The sequence below is a fragment of the Dama dama genome, chromosome 23 (genome assembly GCF_033118175.1).
Source record: "Dama dama isolate Ldn47 chromosome 23, ASM3311817v1, whole genome shotgun sequence".
NCBI classification, from domain to species: domain Eukaryota; kingdom Metazoa; phylum Chordata; class Mammalia; order Artiodactyla; family Cervidae; genus Dama; species Dama dama.
Window position 1 is genome coordinate 11096631 of NC_083703.1, and position 13817 is coordinate 11110447.

The 13817-nt window shown below is 39.1% G+C and overlaps 1 protein-coding gene and 1 non-coding gene across 2 annotated transcripts in view; both read left to right on the plus strand.

The window, feature by feature from the left end:
* The window catches only part of LOC133044568 (ADP-ribose glycohydrolase MACROD2-like), a 900047-nt gene that overhangs the window by 623334 nt on the left and 262896 nt on the right, over window positions 1-13817 (plus strand). The window lies entirely within an intron of this gene.
* On the plus strand, window positions 5537-5608 carry TRNAC-GCA (transfer RNA cysteine (anticodon GCA)). Its single transcript has one exon. It is a non-coding gene; the product is annotated as a tRNA-Cys (tRNA).

Consider the following 13817-nt stretch of genomic DNA (forward strand, 5'->3'; position numbering starts at 1 on the left):
GCTCTTTGGTAATTTCTTATATCAATTGTAGGTTCAAATGATAATATTTGTATATATTCACTTAAGTAAAATATAAAATTAAGTGCACATTTATTGTTACTTTTAAAATATTGTCATGAGAAAATTTAAATTACATGTATTGTTAAATAGTTTCTATTAGACTTCCCCGGTGGCTCAGCGGTAAAGAATCTGCCTGCAATGCAGGAGACACGGTTTTGATCCATGAGGCGGGAAGATCCCCTGGAGGAGGGCATGGCAACCCACTCCAATATTCTTGCGTGGAGAATTCCATGGACAGAGGAGCCTTGTGGGCTGCAGTCCACAGGATTGCACGGAGTGGACATTACTGAAGTGACTAATAGCAGCAGCCTTGGCCAGCTCTGGGAATGAGGAACTTAAGAAGTGGGTGGACTTTTCTCTTTCACTATTTCAGAAAATAAAGTAAGCTTCTTAGTTACATGCTCTTCCCTTTAATTCACCCAACAACATCATGCCTATCTGATGGAAAATTATGCCAACGAAACCATCTAATTAGTGAGGCCCAGTATTTCAAAATTAATTAGTTTACAAATATCTTAAAACTCTACGCACATACACAGAACTATTAATAAGATATTTATTTTCCTACAAACTATGAACATTCAGCATACTTCAACTTCATTAGCATTTTATTTATACCAATATTGTTTTTGTTACTGTTTGTGTCTGTCTCTTCCATTAAATTTTGTTTCAATAATAAAACAAACAAAAAAAACTTTTGGAGAAGGGTGCACTTATCATTTAACTGAGTTTTCAAATACTTCATTTAAATGATACGTATTGAGAAATGCAGGATTCACCACCAAAGTAAATAATACTAATCTGTAAGAGTGTCTTTGTAACTTTTCAATACTATAATATAGAATGTTTTTGTTTTCAATTATGTTAGGAGGCTCTTATTTCAGTTTCCCTGTGCTAAAGCATTGGGTGGAAGAATGGGTTGGTGAGAACAAATTCATTAAACACGCAGTGACTTGGCGCTCGAGACAGGACAGGAAGGGAGAGGCCATCCTGAGATGACATTATTGCTGGAATCTGCCGTCTCACATAAGTTGGGTATTTTTATAATATGCAAGCAATAAGCCTTTATCCTAAACTATGGAGATAAAAATACATGATGTGTCCTCTACTTAGAGAAAATATAGTAGAGAGGTATGGGTCATTAGGCTGATAAGTACTGTTGCTGTTAGCTAGATTAATCCACCCATTTTGTATATAGCAGTCATTTTCTATGTAGCAGCACATGACATTTTTTAAAAAATAAATCTTTTTGTTTCACTCCTCCCACTGCCAGTACTTAAAATTCCGGAGTGAATTTCTAATGCACATGGGGGAAAAAAACCTTAGCAAAACCCAGAAGACCCTGCATAAGCTCACCTTCTCCAGTTTCACCCCAGACTCCACTTCCCCTTCATGCTCAACTCTCCAACTGGCTTCTGCTTCAGAGTCTCTATCTTTGTCATCACTCTGCCTGGAAATCTTTCTTAAGCCATCAGGATAGTGGAAAACAGAGGGAGCCTTAGCTTGGGTACCTCTGAGTGGCCTTCTGTGGCCCCCAGGGCCTAGTTCTCCTGCTCCGCTGACAGTAGCCTTAGGTCTCAATGTTACTATTTAATTTTCTTTACAGCACTAGCAACTATTTTTTTTTTTTTTTTTTTTTTTTTTACTTTAAATACATTTAGCTGTGTACTGTCTATTGAGAACTGAGCACATAAGCTTGCTTTATTTTCTTTGGTCATCTTTCCCCAGGCACATAAAGGACTCTCAATATTTAAATGACAGCTGGCTGGCTAACTGGTGCCTGTCTGACTGCTGGTGGGCTGGCAGGCTGGAGGGATAGATGAAATATGATGGAGTTTAGTGTCAAGCAGAGGGAGTTCGGGGTGCTAGGGGAGGGAATAGACATGGTACCTAATCCAGATTGGGAAGTTAAAAAGTTTCTGAAGGAGACAGTACCTTCCCTGGCACCGGAGGTTACCAGCAGTTGTCATTCAGACCATCAGCAAAGGGCTTTTTCTTATAGGCAAATGAGCAAGATCCTGGTGGCCTGGAGGAGTCTACCATGCTCAGAGAACCACAAGTTCAGTCCTGTTGGAAGATGGCATAATAGTGATGTGTGAGGGTAGATAGGCCGTGCCTGATATGCTGGAACCCGCCAAGTGATAGAAGTGACGTATGAGAAACCTGATTTGGACCGTATCATAAAACCAGCTGTCCGAATATGCTACAGAGTGAGCCGTGCTCTGAGTGTCTGCCTGCCCACTCCATCTCAGTGTTTAAACCTGAGACTGTCAGCTGAACAAAGTCGGGGGCCATATCTCGCCTCTTGAATTCTCCACGTCTAACTCTGCGCCTCCTGCAAGGTAGGCTCCCAGCACATTCCTGTTGAATTGAATCGAATCTTTTCTCGTGTTATTCTACAGGCCGTTATCTGAACTGATATTTGAGGCCATTATCTGAACTAGATGCTGTCTAGATTATTCTGGGACATCACATAAAGTGCGAGAAGAGCTCATGCTCCACTGACCCTCCATAATAGTTACTTTGAATTAATATTGAGGATGGACATGCACAATAAACTGATATGCTCCAAAGCTTTTCAATGTGGAAAAATATCACCTTGACAATGCAGAAGGCCGGGGAAAGACCTTTTGGAGATGTGGACAGTGCATACGTGCGTGTGTCTGTCTGTATATACTTATGTATGTATGTGTATGTATATACTTATGTATGTATGTGTATGTACATGTGTTTGTATGCACACACATACACACATATATGCAGTTTCCTTCCTGAATTGGTATAGAAAAGAGAAACCAAACAAATTCCTGACACATGGGATTTTTTTTTTTTTAATCAAAGAATCACCTGAAAAGGCTACATTCTTGTGGGAATAATCAATTCTAAAATAGCTGTCCATTTTTCAGAGGTTAGTCTTCTGCAGTAGAAACCAACTCTTGGTGGTCAGAATTCTGGACCAGGCTAAGAAAGGTTGTTTCCTTTGCTTTCATTTCTCTAGTGTTGAAAGGGCAGAGTGCCTTAGTTGTTCACCATTACGTCAATTATCTCCTGGAGTTGCATTGTTTCCAACAGGCTGAAACAAAAGCACCTTGGAATTTGGTTCTGATTATTGCGACAGAGATTGAACACAAAATGGAGAAATGATATATTAATAACGATGATGCTTGATATACTTAATTGGAATGTTAACAACTTCAGATTCCCCAGAAGTATCTGAAAGCCTCTCGTTAGATTTTATAAGGTTAACTTCTTTTTCACTCATTTCAGAAGGCTGTATTTTTCTATACATTTTATTAATTTTCCATGTCTTTATTATAACTGTGTGGAACATAGTCCCTTAATCAATTAGCACATACTTAGAGAAGCACAAACTAAAGCAAATTTGCAGAAACTCGCTTGACTTGTAACAATGCTGTCATTAGACATTTCTAAAAGGGTGTACCTACCCCATCTCTCACATACAAGGTCTGCTACTTTTAAACATTTTTGTTGGGATATAATTGATTCACAGTGTTCTGATAGTCTCAGATGTACCGCAGAATGAATCTGCTATACCCACTCTTTTTTAGATTCTCTCCCCAAATAGGCCATGACAGAGTATTGAGTACTTTCCTGTGCTATACAGTAAGTCCTTACTGGGTGTCTGCTTTGTATACAGTGGTGGGTATCCGTCAGTCCCAAGCTCCCAGTTCATCCCTCCTCACTTACCACTCAGTAACAACAAGTTTATTTTTTGCATCTGTAGCTCTTCCTAAGTTTTGTAAATAAATTCATTTGTAGCCATTTTTTAGATTTCTTATGTAAGTGGCCTATATTTGTCTTTCTCTCTCTGACTTACTTCACTCAGTATGCAGATCTCTAAGTCAATCCATATTGCTACAAATGGCATTATTTTGTTCTTCTTTATGGTTGAGTAATATTCATGTTATACATGTATCCATCCCTTTGTTGATGGACATTTAGGTTGCTTTCAGGTCCTGGCTATAGTATTAATCAATAGTGCTACAGTGAACATTGGGGTGCAGGTATGATTTTCTTCATATATCTGACTAGGAATGGGATCCTATATGGAATCATATGGTAGCTCTATTTCTTTTTTTTAAGGAACCTTCGTACTGTTCTCCATAGTGGCTGTACCAGTTTGCATTCCCACCAACAATATAGGAGTGTTCCCTTTTCTCCACACCCTCTCCAGTATTTATTGTTTGCAGATTTTTTAATGATGGCCATTTCAACCAGTGTGAGGTGATAACTTCATTGTAGTTTGGATTTGCATCTCTCTAATAATTAGTGACGTTGAGCAGCTTTTTTTAATGTGCTTTTTATTGATCTGTATGTCTTCTTTGGAAAAGTGTCTATGTAGATCTTTTGCCCATTTTTTTGATTGGGTTGTTTTTTTTTGTATGTTGAGCTGCATGGACTATTTGTATATTTTGGAAATTAATCTTGGTCACTTGCTTTGTTTGCAAATATTTTCTTTTATTCTGAGAGTTGTTTTTTGTTTTGTTTATGGTTTCCTTAGCTGTGCAAAATCTTTTAAGTTTCATTTCGTCTCATTTGTTTGTGTTTTTGTTTTCATTACTCTAGGAGGTGGATCAAAAAAATGTCTTGTTGTTATTTATGTCAGAGAGTGTCATGCCTATGTTTTCCTGTACAAATTTTATAGTATCTGGCCTTACAGTTAGGTCTGTAGTTGATTTTTAGTTCATTTTTGCATATTCTTTTACATGCAGTTGTCCAGTTTTCCCAGCACCACTTATAAAAGAGGCTGTGTTTGCTCCATTGTGTTCCTGCTTCTTCTGTCATAGATTAGATTACCATAAGTGTGCAGGTTTATCTCTGGGCTTTGTATCCTGTTTCATTGATGTATGTATTTGCTTTTTATGCCAATATCATACAGTTTTGATGACTGTAGCTTTGTAGTATAGCCTAAAGCCGAGAAGCTTAATTCCTCCAGCTCCATTCTTCTTTCCCAATATGCTTTGGCTATTCGTGGTGTTTCCACACAAATTGTAAGCTTTTTTGTCCTAGTTCTGTGAAAAATGCTGTTGGTACTTTGATAGGGATTGCACTGAATCTGTATATTGCTTTGGGCAGTATAGTCATCTTCACAGTACTCTTCCAATCAAAGAAAAGGGTATTTTCTCCATCTATTTGTGTCATCTTTTATTTTCTTTCATCAGTATCTTATAGTTTTCTGAGTACAGGTCTTCTGTCTCCCTCAGTGGGTTTATTCCTAGGTATTTTTACTCTTTTTAAAGTGACAGTAAATAGGATTATTTCTTTAATCTTTCTTTGATTTTTTGTTGTCAGTGTATAGGAATGCAAGACATTTCTGTCAATTGATAAGCTCTAGTAGTTTTCTGGTAGCATCTTCAGGATTTATATATATATGTGTGTGTGTGTGTGTGTGTGTGTATATGTGTGTGTGTGTATATATATATGTATATATGTGTGTATATACATATATTGGGCTTCCCTGGTGGCTCAGATGGTAAAGCATTTGCCTGCAATGCAGGAGACCCAGGTTCAATCCCTGGGTTGGGAAGATACCCTGGAGAAGGAAATGGCAACCCACTCCAGTACTCTTGCCTGAAAAATTCCATGGACAGAGGAGCCTGGTAGGCTACAGTCCATGGGGTCGCAATAGGTAGTATCATGTCATCTGCAAACTGCAACTGTTTTGCTTCTTCTTTTCCAACTTGGATTCCTTTTATTGCTTTTTCTTCTTAATCTCACTGGTCTTAAATGATGATTGCTTGTATAAAAGGAAGAAGCCCTGTAGAATCACATTAAGTCTACCAGTCGATTGATTTCTTACGAGAAACCTTTGACCTAGGGAGGCATAGACTGAAGAATGTTTTGTTCCTTGGGAGATGAAAACTGAAGAGAATTGATTATATTATCAAGCCTTGAATATTAAACCATCTTGAGCTTCAGATATGTTTTAGAAATGCCAGTTTGATGTGTGTAGATAGAGGAAGGAAATTAAATAGCCCATGTAATTTACAGCCATGTAAAATAACTTGGTTTACATACTATTGCTTTTCTTAAAAAGCTTTTGTCTTTCCATATTCAGGCTGCTTGTGGAAATAAATTTTTAAATGAAATTGCCAAGTATGTATGAAAGAATGTTCTCAAGGGGAAAATAACAACTAAGAGACAAGTCAGTCTCTCTGCCCTGATGTCCCTAATCAACTTAGATGAGGGCAGAAATGAAAGGAAAAGAGAGAATGGTCAGAAAAAGGGAAGTTCCAAGGGGATAAAATCTTGCCATTGCAGGAGATGTTGCCTGTTCTCTGTTTAATTCCTTGGACCTTAACATTTCACTGTGCTCCAACAAATTTCCAAGTGCTGCTACCTGTAATTCTGTGCCTGAGGGGCTTTCCCATAACAGTGGAAATATTCTTTACCAGTAGCAGATCCCATTGGAACCGTACCTTCAGTCAATGATTCTCCAGTCTATAAATACCCTAGCTCTTCTGCTCTTAGGCGTCACTTCTTAATATTTGCCTGCAGCATTAAACTCCAGTGGTCCATTGTGGTAGTTGGCTTGACAACAACTCATTCTTTATTTAACTGCCTTCCTCTCGTGTGTCACTTCACTACTCTTGCCATGCCTCCTGGGATCACCTCTGAAACAAACTGTTTGAACTCATATTCTAGTCTTAGACTCAGTTCCTTTAGAACCCGAATTAAGACAACCACTATTTCTGCTCATAGCAGTTTTTCTTTGGATTCCAATCACTGGAATTATAACAGCTCCTATATTTAAGAATTATTAACCAGTTTTTAATGGTGTTGCTTTTACCCATGCCATGAATTTTCCTTGCTTTAGTCAATACCCATCATAGGTATGTGTTTCATAAGTATTTTCTGAAAGTAGACCGCCCTATGAGTAGAAAGCTTATGCCTTAGCATAGTTCCTACACAAAGTCCATATTTAGAAAATGTTTTATCAGATGAAGTGTGATGATTATGCCCTTGGCAATGGAGAGGTCTTTATCCAGCTTTAGAACAATGGCAGGATATGTGGTACTTGAAGCCATCTGCTTGAAATCCACCTGCTTACACGGGTATTCAGAGGAAAGAAGGGTATTTTTATCCATCTCAACATCTGGGAATAATTTATCACAGAGGTGCAGCTCATAAAACTAGTCATTCTGGACACCTTTCTCCCTTTCAAATGAGAAGAATTTGGTTTCCAATTTGTTGGTCATGGAAGCTGAGTATGCATTGACTCATTTCTTGAGAAATGTGAATATGAGAGAGGAAAGATTTTATCACTCAGTATAGCAAAGTGAGAGCCTGTCCAAGTTGGGTAAAATGCACATAACTTATTTTATGAACACCTCTCTAAAGCATCTTAAAGTTTAGAGGATAAAGAACTCAATGGGTTTCCACTTGGTTATTTTCCCCAAGGCTAAAACTTGCAGCATATTTCAGCAGGGTTTTTTTTAACAGTTAAACAATAGTTCTTTTTAAAATACATAGTCTAAAATGAAATAGTGCTTCAGACCTATATGCAGCAGCTGGTGTTCATATGATATTGTAAGAGTCTCAGCCTCCTCTGGGTAGAAAAGAAATGTGAGAGTGGTAAAAAAAAGAAAAAGAAAAAATAGGAAACACTTCTACTTGAGTTATGTCTTCCTTTTCATTGTAAAGTAAAATGTTTGAAAATTGTATGAATAATACACTACCTTGAAATTTTGTTATTCAAGATAATTGAGGCAGAGATTTCCTGAAAAACACTTTGCCTCAATTATTGGCATCATGTCAAAATCATACAAGTCTGACTTTAGACTTTTAGTCAAAATATATAACTTACATTTCTTCCCTCAATCAATCTGTTGTCATTCATGAGCTAAACATCAACAAGTTTTGTTTTTTTCCATCATGTTGATTATTGGATTGCAAAGCTTTTAAATCTGAAGACTGAGTCAGTAATTGGTGAATTGGAACCTGAATGATTGAGGGGCTATTAGTGGGCCGTGCTGGCATTATTTAATCATTATTCATGGAAAAGCCCTTTTCCCTTCCTGATCTCTCTGCCATGCATATATATACATACATTAAAAGAATAATAAGGACCCTATTTGGCCCATAGTACTTTACTCATAGGCCTACCTAAAGTAATATGGAGAGAGTTCATGGTAGGCAGATCAATGAATTGATGTAAATTATCTGGTAGATAATTCAGCTTCTTGTCCCCCTTAGCAGACAGTATCTCTTGTAAGTGTCCTCTGCTCCAGAAGTGACCTGTAGTGGCTTTTGTGTTTTAGGTCAACACTGAACCACAAGATTGTACTGGAACCAGACTTTCCCACTAATTTATGTGAACCAGACTATTACAACTGAATTATTCTGGAAAACCTGAAACTTCATCCTCTCCTCAAATGGCATAGGCTTCAAATTCTCATCTTTTTCTAGTTTACAACCAATTTCAAGTTTTCATTATCTATAAGCCATAGAAATATGCAAATTGGCACCACTAAGCTAAGATTTGCTGTTATTTAGTCACTAAGTCGTGTTTAACTCTTTTGCGACCCTGTGGGCTGTAGCCAACCAGGCACCTCTTGCTAGATACAAATGGAGTTATATAATTGTAGACCTTATATCCTATCAAGAAGACCTTGAGAATCCCAACACCTTCTTCCTTCTACTCCTCTGGTATTTGACAGGCAGGCTTACATCTGATACTCTGATAGCGCGATCTACCCTCTGATCAGTTCAGTCCTGGACAGTGGGCTTTCATTAGCTCTAGTTTGTCCTAGGTATTAGGATAGTAAGCCCCAAAGCAAAGAAGGGATATGGTGAGATCCCTGTTGTATGCTGTTCTTATGGTCTTGCTGGAGACAGAGGACTTTAACCTATAAAAGACTGGGAGGATTTTGTGAAAATAGGTAGAAGCATTTGAAACTCTGATCGTGCAAGTCAGCTGGTGAGGGTGTACTTCAGGTATTCAATGCTCTTTTAGTCAAAGCAAAGAAACAGATTTATTTTCTTTGTTGTATTTATTTTATTGAAGTATAACTGATTTTCAATGTATTAATTTCTGCTGTAGAGCAAAGTGATTCAGTTATACATGTATGTATACATTATTTTTCATAGTGTTTTCCATTATGGTTATCACAGGATGTTGAACACAGTTCCCTGTGATATACAGTTGAACCCTATTGTTTAGCCATTCTCTATAAAATAGTTTGCATCTACTAATCCCAACCTCCCAGTCCAGCTCTTCCCGCTCCCCGCCCCCACTGACAGCCCCAAGTCTGTTCTCTGTGCCTGTGAGTCTGTTTCTGTTTCATAGATGAGTTCATTTGTGTCGTATTTTAGACTTCACATGTAAGTGATAACCATTTGGCATTTGTGGCAGGAAAAAGTGGTACTTTCCCTGGAACTCGTGTTATTCAGTTTCAGATGGTGTCTCACGAGTATGCAAGCTAAAAACCTAAACCTTCCTTCTGATACCCCATTCTGCCCCATGCCGTGTTGCTGTGTAGATGCTAAACTGTGTCCAACTCTTTGCAACCCCATGGATTGTAGCCCCCCAGGTTCCTCTGTCAATGGGATTCCCCAAGCAAGAATACCAGAGTGGGCTGCCATTTCCTTCTCTTGGGGATCTTCCTGACCAAGGGATCGAACCCACATCTCCTGCTTGACAGGCGCGTTCTTTACCACTGAGTTACCAGGGCAGCCCCATTCTTCTCCATGGCCTGTGTCTAATCAAATTCTGTTCACTCCTTAGAGAGATGGTAGCGACGACCCTATATGTGAGACAGCAAAAGATATAAAGAACAGACTCTGTAGGAGAGGGCGAGGGTGGGATGATTCGAGAGAATAGCATTGAAACATGTATATTACCATATGTGAAATAGATGACCAGTCCAAGCTCGATGCATGAAGCAGGGCGCTGGGACGACCTGAGGGATGGGGTGGGGAGGGAGCGGGAAGCGGGGCTCTCGGTGGGGGACACATGTACACCAGTGGCTGATTCATGTCAGTGTATGGCAAAAACCACCACAATACTGTAAAGTAGTTAGTCCCCAATTAAAGTAAATTAATTATTTTAAAAAATTCTGTTCATTCCTCTTCCCTAATGCCTCTCAAATCTCCATCCACCTCTCCCTCCCCAGCTCCAGCATCTTTAGCTTAGGCCACCATCATATCTTTATTGAATCACTGCCACACCATCCTAATTAATCTCTCTACCTGTATTCTTGCCACCACCAGCCCTTCCATCCCATCCTATGGAGTTGCAATGAATTTTTGAAAGTTGAGATCCCAGTTGGGCTGTTTTCTCCCCAACGTTCCCCACTGATATCAGAATAAAGCTTCTGAGCATCCTTCACCTGGTTTGGCCTGGCCCTACCCACCTCTCCTGAGTTACTTATCACTGCATGCCTCCCATGCTAATTAACTCCTGAACAACGTGGCCTCCCCCAAAGAACTGTTCTTTCTTTTCCCTCAAGGCTGTTTGACCTGTAAGTCTCCTCTCTCTCTCATTTTTCTTTGTGAATCCCTGCTCATCCTTCAGGACTCAAATTGCACATTTTGTCCCATCCTCTCGGTTTTTTTCTGTGCCTTCCTCTCAAGACTGCCTTTAGGATCCTGCTGATTTGTTCCTGGAGCAAGTGCCCTGTGCTAATAGACCCCAGCACGGCACTGACCACGCTCTAATGAAAGCAACTGTTAGCGTGTCTGTTCCTCCCACTGGGAAGTCAGGGACTGTGGCTTTTCTCAGTTATATGTTCCCAGCAGCTGGCACTGTGCATCTGTTCAGCAAACATTTGCTGGGCAAATGTAGTTAAAGGTCATACAGCTAGTAATTGGGGGGGCAGGGGTTCAAAGAGCCATTCTCTGGGCTTCAAGCACAGTACTGTGATACCGATACCATGTTCCCTCACCTCCAGAGAAGACAGGCCTTGTGCTTTCCGGGTGAGGCTAAAATACTTGCACCACCCACCCTTCCACCTCACTTCTGGTTTTCAAGACATAAGTTGGAAATTTTAAGAAGAAGGATGTGCCTCCAACTAAAATCCAATTGCCTGTTTTATACTAAATCTTTACCTGTTCTCAATGGCCTGTTAGAACTAAAGATAAACCCTTTTAAAATGGGCTTTAACATGTATTTTCTTAAATGTGTTCACTGCCATCTTTTTTACCCCCAGAGTTTTGCTTATAGCAGACCTCCCAGAAGGACTGCTTTTTAAACATTTTTAAAATCATGCTTTGTTTCTTTGCATTATCTCTGTCTCTCCCTACAAACTTACTTGAGCTTTTCTACTGTAGATCTGGTCATTCATATTCATGTTATACCAACATGAAAAAAAAAAAAAGTCCTCTGTTTAGACTTCACAGCCCAAAGCTGCCTAAATGCACTGTGCTCAGCCCTGGGACAAGGCTGCCACCGCTCACATCTCATGGTGGAACATCTGAGAATCTTGCCACCAAATAGACCAGCCGGCATGCATCTCATGCGACGCAGTCATATGTTCTTGCCATTGCTCACTCGCTCTTGATAATTTAGTTGAAAGAGTCCAATAGTGAGAAATGAATGCTATTAGATGTACTATACATCTATTATACATGTATGTACATATACATGCATGTACATGTATGTATGTATTATACATGTGTGTTAACATCTATGTTAATATGTACTCTGTATATTAATACATAAATTTATGCATTATTTGTATATAAATTTGTTTTACATATTCATATTAAAAATTCAGTAAGATGAGTGAAAATATTTTATAGGAAAATTCTGGTATTTATAGAGAATACATTTTGCATTGATTTTTAATTAGCAAAATATAACCTTAAAAACTTATAGTATTTGCTTTTCTTTGATTTATCTGAGCAAGGTGGGTAAGGAAGTCCTCATGGCCCTCCACTTTCCTACTTAGAAGTCATCTGTCAGTAGATTTGGCAACTTACTCTCTGATCTGAACATTGTGTTGAGACATCTGTGTGAACAAGGATCTTCCCTCATAGACTCCAGATTCAGACCACACGACGTCCATTACATCCAAGTAAATGGGTCTGCACTGGATTGTTCCCCATACGTAGATGGCGCTAGTGGTAAAGAACCTGCCTGCCAATGCCAGAGACCTAAGAGGTGCAGGTTCCATCCCTGGGTTCAGAAGATCCCCTAGAGGAGGAAATGGCAACCCACTCCAGGATTCTTGCCCAGAGAATCCCATGGACAGAGGACCCTGGTGATCTACATTCCATGGGTCACAAAGAGTCGGACACAACTGAATCAACTTAGCACACACATATGTTGCCAACACATAAGCCAAAATACTAAGCTGGCCTAATTATAGAATCACTGACATTTAGAATGAGAAGTTTCCTTGGAAAGTATCTCATTTAGCTCATGCATTTATTAGATGGGGAATTTGAGATACAACTGTGATTGTTGCAAAGCTGAAACACTGAATGTCCTACCTTTCCTGGTGGTCCAGTGATTCAGACTCTGTGCTTCCATTACAGAGGGTGCAGGTTCCATCCCTGGTCAGGGAACTAAGATCCCACATGCCGCACAGCACAGCCAAAAACAAAACAAACAGAAGGCCTCCTACCTTCTTAAACACAACTTTCATATCATATTATGTCTTCCCAGATAAACACACACACACACACACACACACATATATTTTTCTAAACAAATAATGTGACATACATTCTATAAATTACATGCATCTTAAGGGCACAACTTGATGGCTTTTTGCAAAAATACCCTCTACCCACCACTCAGTCAAGATAATAGCCATACTAATACTCCAGAAACATCTCTTGTACTCCCTCCCAGTGTAACCACTCTTCTTGTTCCACTCTTCAATTTCTGTCCCTGTAGACTTGCTTTGCCTGCTCATATAAATAGAGTCATATAGTATTTGTTCTTTTGTGCCTGGTTCCCTGGTGGTTCAGATGGTAAAGAATCTGCCTGCTCTGTGGGAGACCTGGGTTTGATTCCTGGGTTGGGAAGATCCCCTGCAGAAGAGAATCGCTGCCCACTCCAGCATTCTTGCCTGGAGAATTCCATGGACAGGGTAGCCTGGCAGGCTACAGTCCATGGGTTGCAAAGAGTCGGACACAACTGAACGACTAACACTTTCACTTTTTTCTCTTGTTTAAGGGACATTTTCTTTTGTTTTTTTGTTTTTTTTTTTTTTGCTTTTTTTCCCTCTAGATTTTTTGTGTTGTTGCCTGTTTTGATAGTTGCTTTCTTGTCATTGTTGAGGAATATTCCATTGTATAGTTATAGCATGAGTTGGGTTTTGTTTTGTTTTTACCCATTTTGATGTACATTTGAGTTGTTTCCAATTGAGCTTTTTAAAATAATACTTCTCGGAATATTATTCTGTATGTCTTTTGGTGTACATAAGTATTCATCATTTCTGTTTGATATGTATCAGAAGTGGAATTATTGGGTCCTAGGAAATTATATTTTTGGCTTTAGTGATAGGTTGCCTAAAACCTTTGCCAGAGTAGCTACACCAGTTTCCACTCTCACAAGCAGAGTATGAAAGCTCAATTTGCTCCACATCCTTCCCAATTGATATTATTATTATCATTAGCCATTTTGTTCCAGGAATATCTTACTGTAGTTTTAATTTGCATTTACTAAACATCTCATTATAAGCTCACTGGCCATTTGAATATCTTCTTTTGTGAAACATGTATTCTAGCCTTTTGATTGTTTTGCAAAAGTGGATTATCTATTTTTTTTCCTATTAATCTTAGGG